The 13,395-nt window shown below is 43.0% G+C and overlaps 1 protein-coding gene across 2 annotated transcripts in view; it reads left to right on the forward strand.

The window, feature by feature from the left end:
* Positions 1-4,141: 4,141 nt before the first annotated feature.
* Positions 4,142-13,395, forward strand: part of greb1l (GREB1 like retinoic acid receptor coactivator) — a 56,177-nt gene continuing 46,923 nt past the window's right edge. Inside the window, exon 1 of one of the 2 annotated variants that reach the window (XM_053629917.1) lies at positions 4,142-4,409. The gene's annotated coding sequence lies outside the window, so the exon portion shown is untranslated. Of the gene's footprint in view, positions 4,410-10,105; positions 10,291-13,395 lie in introns of those variants that run through there. The other variant, XM_053629918.1, reaches the window with a different exon arrangement.

Below are 13,395 nucleotides of genomic sequence, written 5' to 3' on the forward strand. Positions count from 1 at the left end.
TTTTTTTCAAATTCAGCAAATGTAGACATATAACCTGCTAACAATTAGAGGTTATTATATGTTGTATAACATTTTTGGAAGAAATGGATTTACGTACATTTTGTTTCAACAGTGTTTAGTCTGCGTTTTCGGTCGGGGTGTGTGTGTGGGGAAGTGATATTAAAAGGGAAGTGTGTGGTAAAGGGGCTGTGTTGAATAAACCCATGACCTAATTCACTTCCTGTCCACCCCTCCTCCTCTCTTCCCTTACTCTGTATTTCCATTATCATAAAGCTCTTACACTAAACTCTTTAACACGTTGACCACTACATGTGTGTGTGTGTGTGTGTGTGTGTGTGTGTGTGTGTGTGTGTGTGTGTGTACGTGCATTTGTGTGTGTGTGTGTGTGTGTACGTGCATGTGTGTGTGTGTTTGTGTGTGTCTGTGTGTGTGTGCGTGTGTGTACGTGCGTGTGTGTGTGTGTGTGTGTACGTGCAGGTGTGTGTGTGTGTGTGTGTGTGTGTGTGTGTGTGTGAGATTCTCTCACTATGAAACATTAATAATCACCTATAATAAGTCAGATGTGTGAGTTATGCTGTTAAAGTAAAATAACCAATGAGCAGGTGGTGTGAGGACGTTACTGTAAACACCCCAAAGTTGATTAGATTCCAATAACAGCACATCCCCGAGTGTTTTATACCTCTTCCATCTTACACAGCAACTTGCAAACAATTATTATTATTTTATTTATTAAATAACGACACATCGTACATTTGATCTGTTTATAGGTACATTTAATGTTTTGTGGAAAACAATTCGATTCAGTTTTATTTGTACAGCACTTTTAACAGTGGACATTGTCTCAAAGCAGCTTTACAGAAACATATAAACACAGGATAGAGATTTTAAGTGTGTGAATTTATCCCTATTGAGCGAGCCGGTGGTGACGGTGGTGAGGAAAAACTCCCTGAGACGATATGAGGAAGAAACCTTGAGAGGAACCAGACTCAGAAGGGAACCCGTCCTCATCTGGGGAACAACGGATAGTGTGAAAGTAAAAGAAAGTTCATTATGGTTTAATATGAAGTCTGTTGAACTAGTCCACTGTTCACTAAAGGAGACCTGAGTGTAAAACTGCATGTGGTAATTGCAGTCCCAAGGCCATCGCTGCAACCGTAGTCCCAGCAACCACAGCGAGAACGTCCATGTGGAATTGACGTCCAAAACCATTTCCTGGTACTTCAAGAGGTACCGTCCTCAGCGATCTCCAGGCTGTAGCCTCCAGTTGATGAGAGCTCCATCCAGACGTAGAGCGTCAGGATGGATCAGGCAGGTCCGGAGAGCAGAAAGGGTCAGGATCACTGGCATCTCCATAATATCATGTGTGGCTCGACAGAAGGAACAAGTTCCTGTTCTCACTTGCGCTATAGCCGCTATAAACAGCCGTTCCCTCACCGGCCCTCTCTTTTATTCTCTCTAATGAAGTGAAAAGACAGAAAACACGCCACTTGTCATGTTCATGAGAAAGCGTACGAGTACGAGTCCCTGTGAATGAGCTGTTACTACAGAAACCATAACGTACAGTATTAGAATGAGAGCATTAATATATAAACCTGCGATTTGCAGCTGCGCAACTGTCAGAGCTGCTGTCCTAGAAAATTCATCAACACCATTTGACCAATCAGAGTCCAGAATAGTGCTGGGTTGTAATGAAGGTCATTTTTTCATTTATTTATTTCGATTTAAGTTGCTCTGGATAAGAGTGTCTAAATGCTGCAAATGCAGATATAAATGTGTTCAGTAAGGACTGAAATCCCCAATCTTTAACCTCAGTCATCAACAGGAAATCCATTTTCTGCGCTGTTTATCCTACACAGGGTCGCAGGGGAGGGCGGAGCCTATCCCAGGGGACTCGGGGCACAAGGCGGGGGATACCCTGGACAGAGTGCCAACCCGTCACAGGGCTCAATCACACACTATGGACAATTAGAAATACCAATCAGCCTGCAACACTTGTCTTTGGACTGGGTGAGGAAACCGGAGGAACCGGAGGAAACCCTCGAAGCACAGGGAGAACATGCAAGCTTCAGGTACACAGGGCAGAGGTGGGATTCGAACCCCCAACCTCAGAGATGCGACACGAACATGATAACCACTAAACCACCGTTCCCCCTTTCCAAATATATTTGTTTTTGTTTATTAGTTTGTTTGCTGTTTGTTTGTTGTTAATTTTAAAAATAAAAATAACATTCTAGGTGAAGACCAGAAAATGATCTTCATTTTCTTCATGACGACCAGTTAAATCCCCCCTGAAGGTCAAAACGTTGACATACGCTCATCATCATGGGGACCTGGGGACGTTTATCTAAATATAAAAGGTGTGAATTCTCCTTGTAGGTGTGAGATAAGTGCGACAGATAAGAAGCAAGAAGGAAGTTTCACAACTAAAACCTCTAAAACACACACGCACACACACACGTACACACACATACACACGCACTCTACCTCTAAACACATCCTCCCCCACACACCCCATTTACATGTCATGTTAAATCACATGAGAAGCTTCCAGAAAGCTTGAGCTCTTTGAATATTAGATTATAAATACATTTCTTTCACAAAACCAGATTTTTACTAGACTTCTTTTTCATCCCTGCTGGAAAAAAAAAAAAAAAAAAAAAACAAATCAATAGAAACCATTATAGAAATCCTAATGTTTTCCTCTACATAAACCATTACAAACCATCAGCTGTAAACCATTAAAACCATTACCAAATGGTTTCCATTACATAGTAGGAGGTATTAAGGATGTAGGTCCTTAATGGGATCTACTAGACATGCTGTAACATGCCACCAAAAGAAGCCAATAAAATTATCAGTAGACACCCACGGGGACCATTACAGTTTCCATTAAAGCCCATACAATTCCCATTAAAACCATAACAAACTCTATGGGGGTTTCTGTTGCTGTTGTTTTTTTCAGCAGAGATCACAGTTCAGATTAAACACATGTAACGGTTTTGTTTCTCTGCTGCATATTTTTGTCATTTTTTAAATATTCGGTTTTATTTTGGTCGAGTTCTCAGTTTGACTGTTTGAAATGTTGATGCACCCAAACCACAGTGTTGCAAAACCACACTGTCAAAGGGTCAGGGCCATATTACTGCATTACGGATGAAGAACCAGAAACAGAAACCGCCACGTGAGGGCGCTGCTGTTCAGAGTGTATAAGTTATTCAACACACACATAGACACACATAGACACACACACACACACTAGTCATTATGAATTCAGTCTCTTTTTCGTGAGTGCGGTCATTTGACTCAGCTCACCAATATGAGTCGATTCTTTCGGCTCCACGTGTGTGTGTGTGTGTGTGTGTATGTGTGTGTGTGTGAGAGAGAGAGAGAGAGAGAGAGGTCCAGATGAGAAATGTGAAATAAAACGGCTCATATGTACGAGTCGACATGTGAATGTTCACCTAAAGGAACCGAATGAAGGAGTCGATTCTTTCGTAATGTTCAAATGTAAAGTTTCATGTCTTTGTGTGTGTGTGTGAGAGAGAGAGAGAGAGAGAGAGAGAGAGAGACTAAAAAACACAAAAAAGTGCAGTTTTATCCTTGCCTGCAGAAAAAACCCCAGTAGAAAGCCTAATAGAATTTGTAATGGTTTAAATGGGAATTGTATTGGTTGTAATGGAAACTGTACTGGTCCCTGTGGGTCTCTACTGGTAATCTGTTGCCATCTATTGGTGGCAATGTTTTGTCTACTGGAGACCATTAAGGAGCAATAGTGGTAACGGTTTTAATGGTTAGCTGATGTTTTTTGTAGTGGAAACCATTAGAATGTTTGTGATGGTTTCTACTGTGTTGTTGTTGTTGTGTTTTCATCAGGGTTGTCGGGAATACTAACACACTGATGATCACGAGACATGACCTATGAGGCGTTTCAAACCCACGTGTAATACAATAGTCCACGTTTCTCACGTGTTTATCCACGTAAGCGCTCGTGGGACTTTCGCTTTTACTTTCACGGTATTGCGTGTTATTTTGTTACAATATAACACTTTTGTGTGCACAGCGCGTGCAGGTGGACCTGGTGTAGCGGTGAAGCTTTGATCTGCTTCAGCGGAAGTGACTCTGTGCGCGTGCTGAACTGAACTGAGCGTGGGGATGTTCTAGGACATCTCGGAGGTTTGTTTCTGCGCCTCCTGATCGTCCAGAACTGAGTGAAACTGTGCGTTCTGCGTGTTTCGACGTCACCGTGCGGGGATATTATCTCGAACCCCCTCCCTCCGGTGGTCCTGAGCGCGGGCGCGAGCGCGGTGCGGGGGGACAGGAGAGGATTCATGTCACGTCCTTCATGCGGAAGTGATGCGGGTTTCTCCTCTCTTCTTCTTCTCTTCAGGATCAGGTGATCAGGTGATCTGGTGATCTGGTGAGTGCTGCTTTGTTTTTGTTTGTTTTCCCTGATATCCAGATTTCAATATGAACTCATCACGCGCACTGGTCTGTTAGATCTCCTGAACTGATGCTCTGCGCAGTAAGTGCACAGTACTGTACAACATCGCACCAGCCAGGACACTCATCCTGATAGCAGATCCGCTCCAGTGATGCAGTGTGAACTGTACACTGAATGAGATTATTGTTATTTTTTAAAGCATGTTTTTATTTTAACTTATATTTGAGTGTAAAACTAACACCCTGTTCATTCTGGATCAGTTTCACACAGGGGATGTGGTCATGCAGGTATTACTGGAGGATCTCTGGGACCTCTAAACTTTTACTGTTATATACTGTGTTTGACTTCCTATTTTAAAAATAAATAAATAAATAAATAAATAAATAAGAGCAGTAGAAATAACACCCTGAACAGGGTGTACCCCGCCTTGTGCCCGATGCACCCTGGGATAGGCTCCAGGTTTCCCCGTGACCCTGAGAAGGATAAAGCGGTATAGAAGATGGATGGATGGATGGATGCAGTAGATATATCTCCTGTCTGAATGGCCATGTTGGAAAAGAGTGTGTTATATTCTGAGAGAAAACGAGAGATTCTTGTTGTTGTTTGTTTTGGTATGAAGACCCTATAACGCATTTTTGCGCTTGTCTATCGTCTTCCACCAAAACTGAAAGAATAATAAATAAGGATTATGTTAAAAATGTCTGAGATGTCACCTGGCAGGTCACCAGGACCTTGGTCATTTATGGAGTTCCTAATGGTAAAGCTCCTCATTAGTGTGACGTTCGTGCGTACGTGGTGAAGACACGCCCATCCTTGCGACTTAATGCGGAGATCGTTTATCCCGTGCGAAACCATCAGAATGACTACAGGCAGTCCTGCCCGGATTTCGCAGGAGCTCGCGGTTTTCCAAAATTTCAGCAGGTTTTCCGCAGGTTTGGGACGAGACGTGTCACGTGATGTCGTCGCGACACGCATTCAGATAAAGCACTTTTGTGATTCACGTGGGTCGAACATGAGTGCAGCGGAAAGGTCTCGTTTACCGACAAACATCGCTGTGAAAGAGCGTGAGAAATAATTTCGTGCGATTACGATTTAGCCGATTCGAGTCATTTTCCACAGCAACAAAATAAACCTCCGCAAGTTGCACCGCAAATTTTGGAAATCAAGCGTTTTTGGTCACAACGATTGCTCAGCGAAATCCTGTACGGACTGTACAGACGTCCTCCAGCTACAGTACTTAACGCACGTATGTCCAGGAAATGAAACCTGTATGATGAGTCTATTTAACATGGCGGCGCAGAGGGTAGCGCTGCCACTTCCCGTGTTTGTGTGGGTTTCCTCCGGGTTCCTCCTCGAAAACATGCCATGAACTGGCGTCCCGTCCAGGTTCCTGCCTCATAACCCAGTGTTCCTGGGATAAGCGTCAGATGCTCCACCACCCTGATTAAGATCAACTCGTCCACTGTCTGCAGCCGCTGTTGTGCGTGGTGCAATGTTTAATCTCTGAGCACAGAAAAGTCCAGATACAGTGATGACTCAGTGGTACAGAGGCGTCACCCTGACACCGAGTCTCGCTATCAGCCTGCAGCGTTGCATCATTACTGGACTGGATCGGATCTACTGGATCTACTGGATCTACTGACTGCATTTACACACAAATGGAAGCAGTCGCTCTGTGGTTCGTCTCGGCTCCGTTCCCATCTGAACCGGGCCATCATGTCATGCGTGTGTTCCTCGAGATCTAATGAGGTGTAAGGTTTAATGATCCAGTTTTTTTTTTTTTTTGGAGGGGGTGATTGTAGGGGGTCGCATTCCAGCAGGTTCCCGCCATCCAAGACGCTGCAAAGGTCACAGACTGTTTGGAGCCCAGGATCAGGCTTCAAATGATGTATTTGGACGTGAAACTCAAGTCAGGTCTGACTCTGAGCATCTCATTAAGAGGATTACATTTAAACAGAATATTTGGGCAGTGTTTGTGCTCCCAGTTTGTTCCATAAGGATGGCGGAGTGTTTCATTTATTGATTTTGATAGATTGATGTATGTCGCTAGAATTCGTTCAAAGTGGGTAAAAATGTTAAAATGCGCTAGTTAACATGAGGTAACATGTAGCATGCGTAAATGTGTCTAGAAATCGGTCCGTGGAAAGTTGCGTGACTTGATGAAATCGCAATAGCGACAAATAGTTCTGTGCGCTCCTTCGCAGTGATGTTTGTGGTAAATGAGACCTTTTAGCTGCACTCACGTGTGATGCACGTGAATCAGTTGAAGACGGCTTTGGTTGAACGCGTGTCGTGATGACGTCACATGCTGCGTCTCGGTCCAGATCCGCGGGAAATCTGCGGTGATTCTGAAAAATCGCGAGTTCCTCCGAATATTTTGGAACGTCTTGATCTTGCGTTCATTTCTATGAAAAAATCCTGGAGTGACTGTGGACAACCCATTGAAATTGCGCATGCTAAAACGAGCTAGTCGCGTAGTTTTACTAAAATATTCAAATCTTGAAAAAAAAAGAAAGATTGTTGAAGTTCACGGCTGATAACGTTTCTCAGTGGAAATGTTCTCTGATTGAACATGATCCTGATCTATTCTGTCTTAGCCTCTGTTTTTCCAATTCTTTATCCAGTGTGGGTGGGGCTTAGGATTTGTTAGAGGGTGTTTTTGAGCAAACAGTCCACAAAATGGCTGCAATCACCTTCAGGTTTGTTGACCAGTTCACAGATGATTGCAGATTTTTTTTGTTATTCTGTCTCTTCGTTCATGATTTTAAACCTTTTCTCCTCGATCGGTCTCCGACGCTGGAATCGTGGTGTGTTAATTAAGCTTTCTGTTCAGTGCTGAGGTTAGCTGGGTGGCCTGGAGTGACACTGAGCGTGTGCGGTCGGGGTCAGAGGTCACGAACACCGACCATCTGCCCTTCTGGTGTGTGTGTGTGTGTGCGCCTTTGTTTGGTCAGAACAATTGGGAGATAATCTGGTGGAGATAATATGAGTCTCCGTTACGCAGCCACTATAGACCAGGATCCTCAAAGCCTTGAAATAGACGTCTCTTTTATCTTCTCTCTCTCTCTCTCTCTCTCTCTCTCTTTCTCTCGCTCGGAGTTAACTCTCTCTATCAATTCAGATCATTTGAGCCTTATTTGCACACTTTATGTAGAACAGTATCTCTCAAGATGATCAGAAACAGCACGTGTGACCGTCCCTGTGATTTTGAGTCTCGTCTTTCGGCAGAATGTTTTTGCTCGAAATATTTAAAGAGGTTTAACACACAGCCGTTAATCGCCATCAGACAGGTTCAATTTTAAACTCCGGGCGACTATAAGTGTGTATTCTGCTTGATATGCAAAGAATAATTACATTAAAGACGTCAGGGGAGAAAACTAGCAACGGAGATCGAGTGAATCGGAATAATAAGAATCATCTGAATAATAAGAGTCGACTCTTTAGGTTTCTGAATGACTCATAGCTGCTTTTTCCTCAGTCATTGATCTTAGCCTATCTGGACACACACACACACACACACACACACACACACACACACACAACACACACACAAAACACAGCCAGCTGGTTTAGAAGACAGCGATCGCTCTCCCACCGATGTCTTGTTTCCTATTTTAAGCTTGTTGTTACCATGGTAACAGATTGTTGAACATCTTATAGCCTTTCCTTTGCAGTCAATTTGTTCACCGGAACCCACGATCCTAATTACTCATTACCTCCATATCTACAAAACTAATCATATCTACAAATCTGATCATATCTACAAATCTGATCATATCTACAAAACTAATCATATCTACAAAACTAATCATATCTACAAACCTGATCATATCTACAAAACTAATCATATCTACAAACCTGATCATATCTACAAACCTGATCATATCTACAAAACTGATCATATCTACAAAACTAATCATATCTACAAACCTGATCATATCTACAAATCTGATCATATCTACAAACCTGATCATATCTACAAACCTGATCATATCTACAAATCTGATCATATCTACAAAACTAATCATATCTACAAATCTGATCATATCTACAAACCTAATCATATCTACAAATCTAATCATATCTACAAACCTGATCATATCTACAAACCTGATCATATCTACAATTCTGATCATATCTACAAACCTGATCATATCTACAAAACTAATCATATCTACAAACCTGATCATATCTACAAACCAGTGCCAAAACCCTTGTTATTTTACTTAAGTCTTAATTTATTGTTTATTTTATTTTGTTTATTTGTCTCTCTTGTCCAAGTTAATGTATTTGAGCACTTTTACAGTAATGTGTTGTGTTTGTGCGTACGTCCGCTTCAACATGACGTCTCGCCGATAAAAACACTACAGAAATAACAACATATTCCCTCTGTTTATTTGTCTCCTTTCGTCCATTCCATCTTCGTTTATTTGTCATTTTTGCGAGGGCACATGAGAGCCGCTCGTGGTGATTCATCGTCCTCTTCTGCCTCTCTTTGATCCACTAACGCGCGTGTGTGTGTGTGTGTGTGTGTGTCATAACAGTGGTTCAGCAGAGAGATTGAGCAGCATGAGAGTTATTGATTAACATTAAAAATGTATCGTTCTCGTGAAGGGAGACACTTAATCACGGCACCCAAGAGAGGAAACACGGCAATTAAGCATGTGAAGTTAAAAAAAAAGGAAAACGCCGGCCGGAGCATCTCAGGGTGACGCTGAAAAGAAGTTAAAGCTCTTAGCTCCTCTATTTTCTCCGAGGCAGAAGGGTTCAGGCTGCAGATGGCAGGAGGAAAAGACAAAAAACAGCTCGAAAGCCGGAATCCCCGCTTTTGTTTTGGCTGCTTTTGAAAGGATCAGGCAGCAGGTGCTACTGTGTTTTAATCAGCGTCACGGCACCTCGGACTCACGCCGTTTATCCAGAACAACATGGCGGGAACGTCACGCCGCCTCTTTCCTGCCAGCTTATTTAGAATAAGTAAGGAATAAAACAACAGCAAGGCCGCCATGTTACTGAGAACCGCCTCTGTCCTGAGGATGTCGGAAATCTTAAAGCGCACAGCTTTACCTCTGACAATGGAGACTCCTTCCGTTAATGTTTGAAAAACTGTCCCTGCGAATGAGCCGTTACTATAGGAACGATAAAGTATTAGAATGGGTGCATTCGTATAATGAACGTATAATGAACCTGCACCTAATCAGCACCTCCTGACCAATCACGATCCAGAACTCGGCGGCCGCGCGGTCGGCGCAGCCCGAGTAAAACATGCCTCTCGTTTTTAATCTTCATGTCAAACACCAACATCTCAGCCTGATTAAAAACATTTTCAAGAGTCCTTAGATTCTTAAATTCTTAGTTTGAAAGCCACTCGCACGTTTCTTTAGTTAGACGAGTGAAAAAACAAAACCAGGGATATTAACACATCGCTATAAGTTAATCGTTTAGAAGTGATCGATCTCCTTCCAATTGGTCCAGCTTAGAAAGGAAAGTTCACCTGCCGCCTTAAAAAACTTGGAGAAGACCTTTGTTTCGAGTCAAAAGAATGCCCGAGATTGCACATTTTTATGTAAACATGGTTGATATAACATCTCCAGTCGTCAGTCGTCGTATCGGATTATATTTAAGTCGATTGTGAAACATTTCTGAAGGTTTTTGTCGTTCTAGCTGCATCGCTCCTTGCTGACCTCGGGATGCCATCTGTTCCTGTTTTCTTTCTCACGATGGTTGCGTGAGTCGTAAACTTGGCACAGCTGAGCGATTCCTCCCCCGACCGACCCTGCGGCAGGTCAGAGTTTGCGGTGAAGGTTGTCCTCCTCCTCCTCGTCCTCCTCCTCGTCCTCGTCCTCCTCCAGGTTTGAAGTTTACCAAAGTTCATTCTCGACCCTTTTGCCCTGGGAAACAGCGCTGACCTTTGAACCCCAGTTGCTTCCGTGATTGCAGCCGAGACCTGGCCGTCTTCCGCATGGCCGCTTGTAAACTTTTAACCTGTCCGCTTTTACGACGGTTTAAGAATGCGTGGAGCTCGGTGTTATATTGTGTCTCTGTGCTCTGTGTGAGTTATACACTGAGTTATTACCGCGTCCTGTTTGATCTGAACGCGTCTTGTTTATCGTACATCACATTATCTAGAGATCAGCATGGCCCAGATCGACTTCCCTGGCTTTTATGTAAAGGATAAACCACTGTGTGTGTGTGTGTGGTATTGTTATAACTGTTCTGTACCTGTAATCACGTTTAGAAGCTTCTGATTGGCTATTTGTAAAAATTAGGAGTGCCTTTCGAGTGAGTGCGTTTTTGCCTTTGATACCATGAGAAAAACTTAGCCAGGACCTCTGAAACAAAAACTGTGGACCTGCACAAGTCTGGTTCCACCTTAAGAGCCATTTCCAAACAGCTGAAGCTACCACAAGCATCTGTACAATCAATTGTATGCAAATGTAGAAACCAGGGATAAACAAACTTTGGTCCGAACGGTTCAACTGACCCCCAAGACATCAACAACAACAGGGCTGGTGAAGGAGTTGGAGACATCAGGTACCAAAGTATGTACATCTACCATTCTGAGAGTTCTCCATCAACGTGAAAGAAGCCTCTACGCCAAGACTGGCATGAAAAAGCCAGACTGTAGTTTGCAGGTGATCCCCAGCCTTTGAGGGTTGTTGTGTGAGGTTTGACCCTAATAATCAGCGCTATGCACGGAGGAAAAGAACACCATCCCAGCACTGAAGCACGGTGGTGGTGGCAGCATCACGTCGGGGGGGAGTTTTACTGGAAAGGGACTGCTACACATCAGAAAACACATGGCATCATGAGGCAGGAGGAACTATCTAGAAATAACCAAGTAGCACCTGAAGATATCAGCCAGAAAGAAACTACCAAACGACTGGGTCTTCCAGCAGGACAGCGACCCTAATCAAACCTCCCAACCAAGATGTAGCAAAATGCTTTAAAGACAGCAAAGTGGACGTGTCGGAGAGGCCATCGCAGAACCCTGACCTGAATCCTATAGAAGATTAGAGGACTGAACTGTGTCTGAGCGAGGAGACCCTCAAACCTGAGCGAGGTACAGCAGGAGGAAGGAGTATCGTGTGAGAAGATACAACACGTGTTGGCTTCAAGTTCAAGCAGTTAAAACGCAACAACAATAAAAACCGCGTATAATATTTCAGCTTCTGAGAATATATTATAAAATAGATTTTAATAAGTTTTACTTATTTGCTTTCATGTATCCTGTAGATGTCCTGGATTCCTTGTGTGTGTGTGCGTGTGTGTGTGCGTGTGTGTGTGTGTGTGTGAGAGATGTGAGTGGTATATGTGTTATAAATGTCGTATTGCGGTGTGTTATAGAGAGTAATGGAGGTGTTTGTGAATGAGGTGACATAGCGGGTTTAAGGTTGTTACACAGCTGAATCAGTGAAGCTAATTTCACAAAAGAGCCTCTGCTACGCCCACGGCTCAGGTCAGGGGTCAGATGTCGGCGACCCTCTGCCTTTGTGTGTATTGATCGTCTCTCTGGAGGTCGGCTGCTCTTCACGGCCATTTTTAACATCAGCTAATCTTGCTTTGTTCGGCTCTGAAACGCGTTTAGCAGCCGCACTCTGCAGCTGCTCGTCCGAATTCCTGCATCGCCGTGTCGTTGTCGTCCCCCCCGGTCCTGTCCCGACCCCCGTCCCCTGTCCACACGGGTGTTGTGAGTTTAAAGCAGGTACAGTGAACAGAATTATGGGATTGGAGTGTTAGAGAAGGACATGTGATGCTCCGTTTAAATAAGAGGGAACTGTAGAAAACTTTTCTTTAACACGTAAACGCTGGTTAAAAATAGTGCAACCTTCTCCTGAATGGAACATCTGCCATGTTTAAATAACAAACAAACAAACAAACAAACAAAGCAAAGCAAAAACAACCGGTCATTTTACATCACTTGATATTGCAACAAAAAAAATAAAATAATAATAATTGTACTATTTTTACATTCATTTGTAAATTATTTAGATTATCTGAAAAGGTTATTTAAGCATTCAATTTAAATCTAAAATAAAAACATATTTAAATTTGGTAAATAAGGGTAATATTTTCACTATATTTTCAATTTATTATTAATTATTTATTTTTGGAAAATGATTGCGTTTTTGATGATTAATCTGGAATGTTAAATGCAAATGTATGAATATTTCAGTGTAGCAGTAATTGTTTTCAGTGTTACATCATCAACCAGCAGTGAAAGCGTTCATTAGGGACTTGATCCATTAGGGACTTGAGGCAGGGCGCTATGACAACCACAGTTCACCAAGCTGACTTCCTGCTTCTCTGCGCGTTGATTTAAACGTTACGTTAAATACAAAGCGACAGTTTCCTTTCAGAACATAAGTTCAGGCCTTTTTTATTTTCAAACCCCTGGTGACGTCGGGTTTTAAAAGGAACTTTTTAAAACGTTTAGTTTGGTTGAAAAATCAAACGTACACACTGTGCCCGTGACCTTAAGGCCCTGTTTACGCTACTGCGTTTTAGTTTTAAAATGAAAACGATCCTCGTCCACGCTGACGTTTCCGGCGTATTTCAGAAACGATCTCCGTCCACACGACACGACCGAAAACACATGTCACGTGACCGTTCATACACACTGGGCATATGCGTGCTTGTAATTGTAAACAGGAAGTCAGTTGCTAGTCCAAACCGGCGTTCCGTGAAGGGTTTACGCCGTTTAAATGAGATTTGTTGGTGATGGCTCTAATCGTAGCTCGCCTCTTGCGCATGTAGCAGCTGCAGTGTTATAAAATACAGAATTGAACTGCACAATGGCGGATAAGAATGACGACAAAGCCAGCAAAGCTTGCGGTTCAGTCTCCGTGTTGTCGTGTATACGATCGAAGTAGTTTAATGGTCATGTGGTAGGGGCTTGACGAATCAGGGAAGGATATGCGATGATCCAGAAGAGCCAATCAGGGGCGAATGTGGGT

Source organism: Ictalurus furcatus, chromosome 7, assembly GCF_023375685.1.
Source record: "Ictalurus furcatus strain D&B chromosome 7, Billie_1.0, whole genome shotgun sequence".
In the NCBI taxonomy this organism is placed as follows: domain Eukaryota; kingdom Metazoa; phylum Chordata; class Actinopteri; order Siluriformes; family Ictaluridae; genus Ictalurus; species Ictalurus furcatus.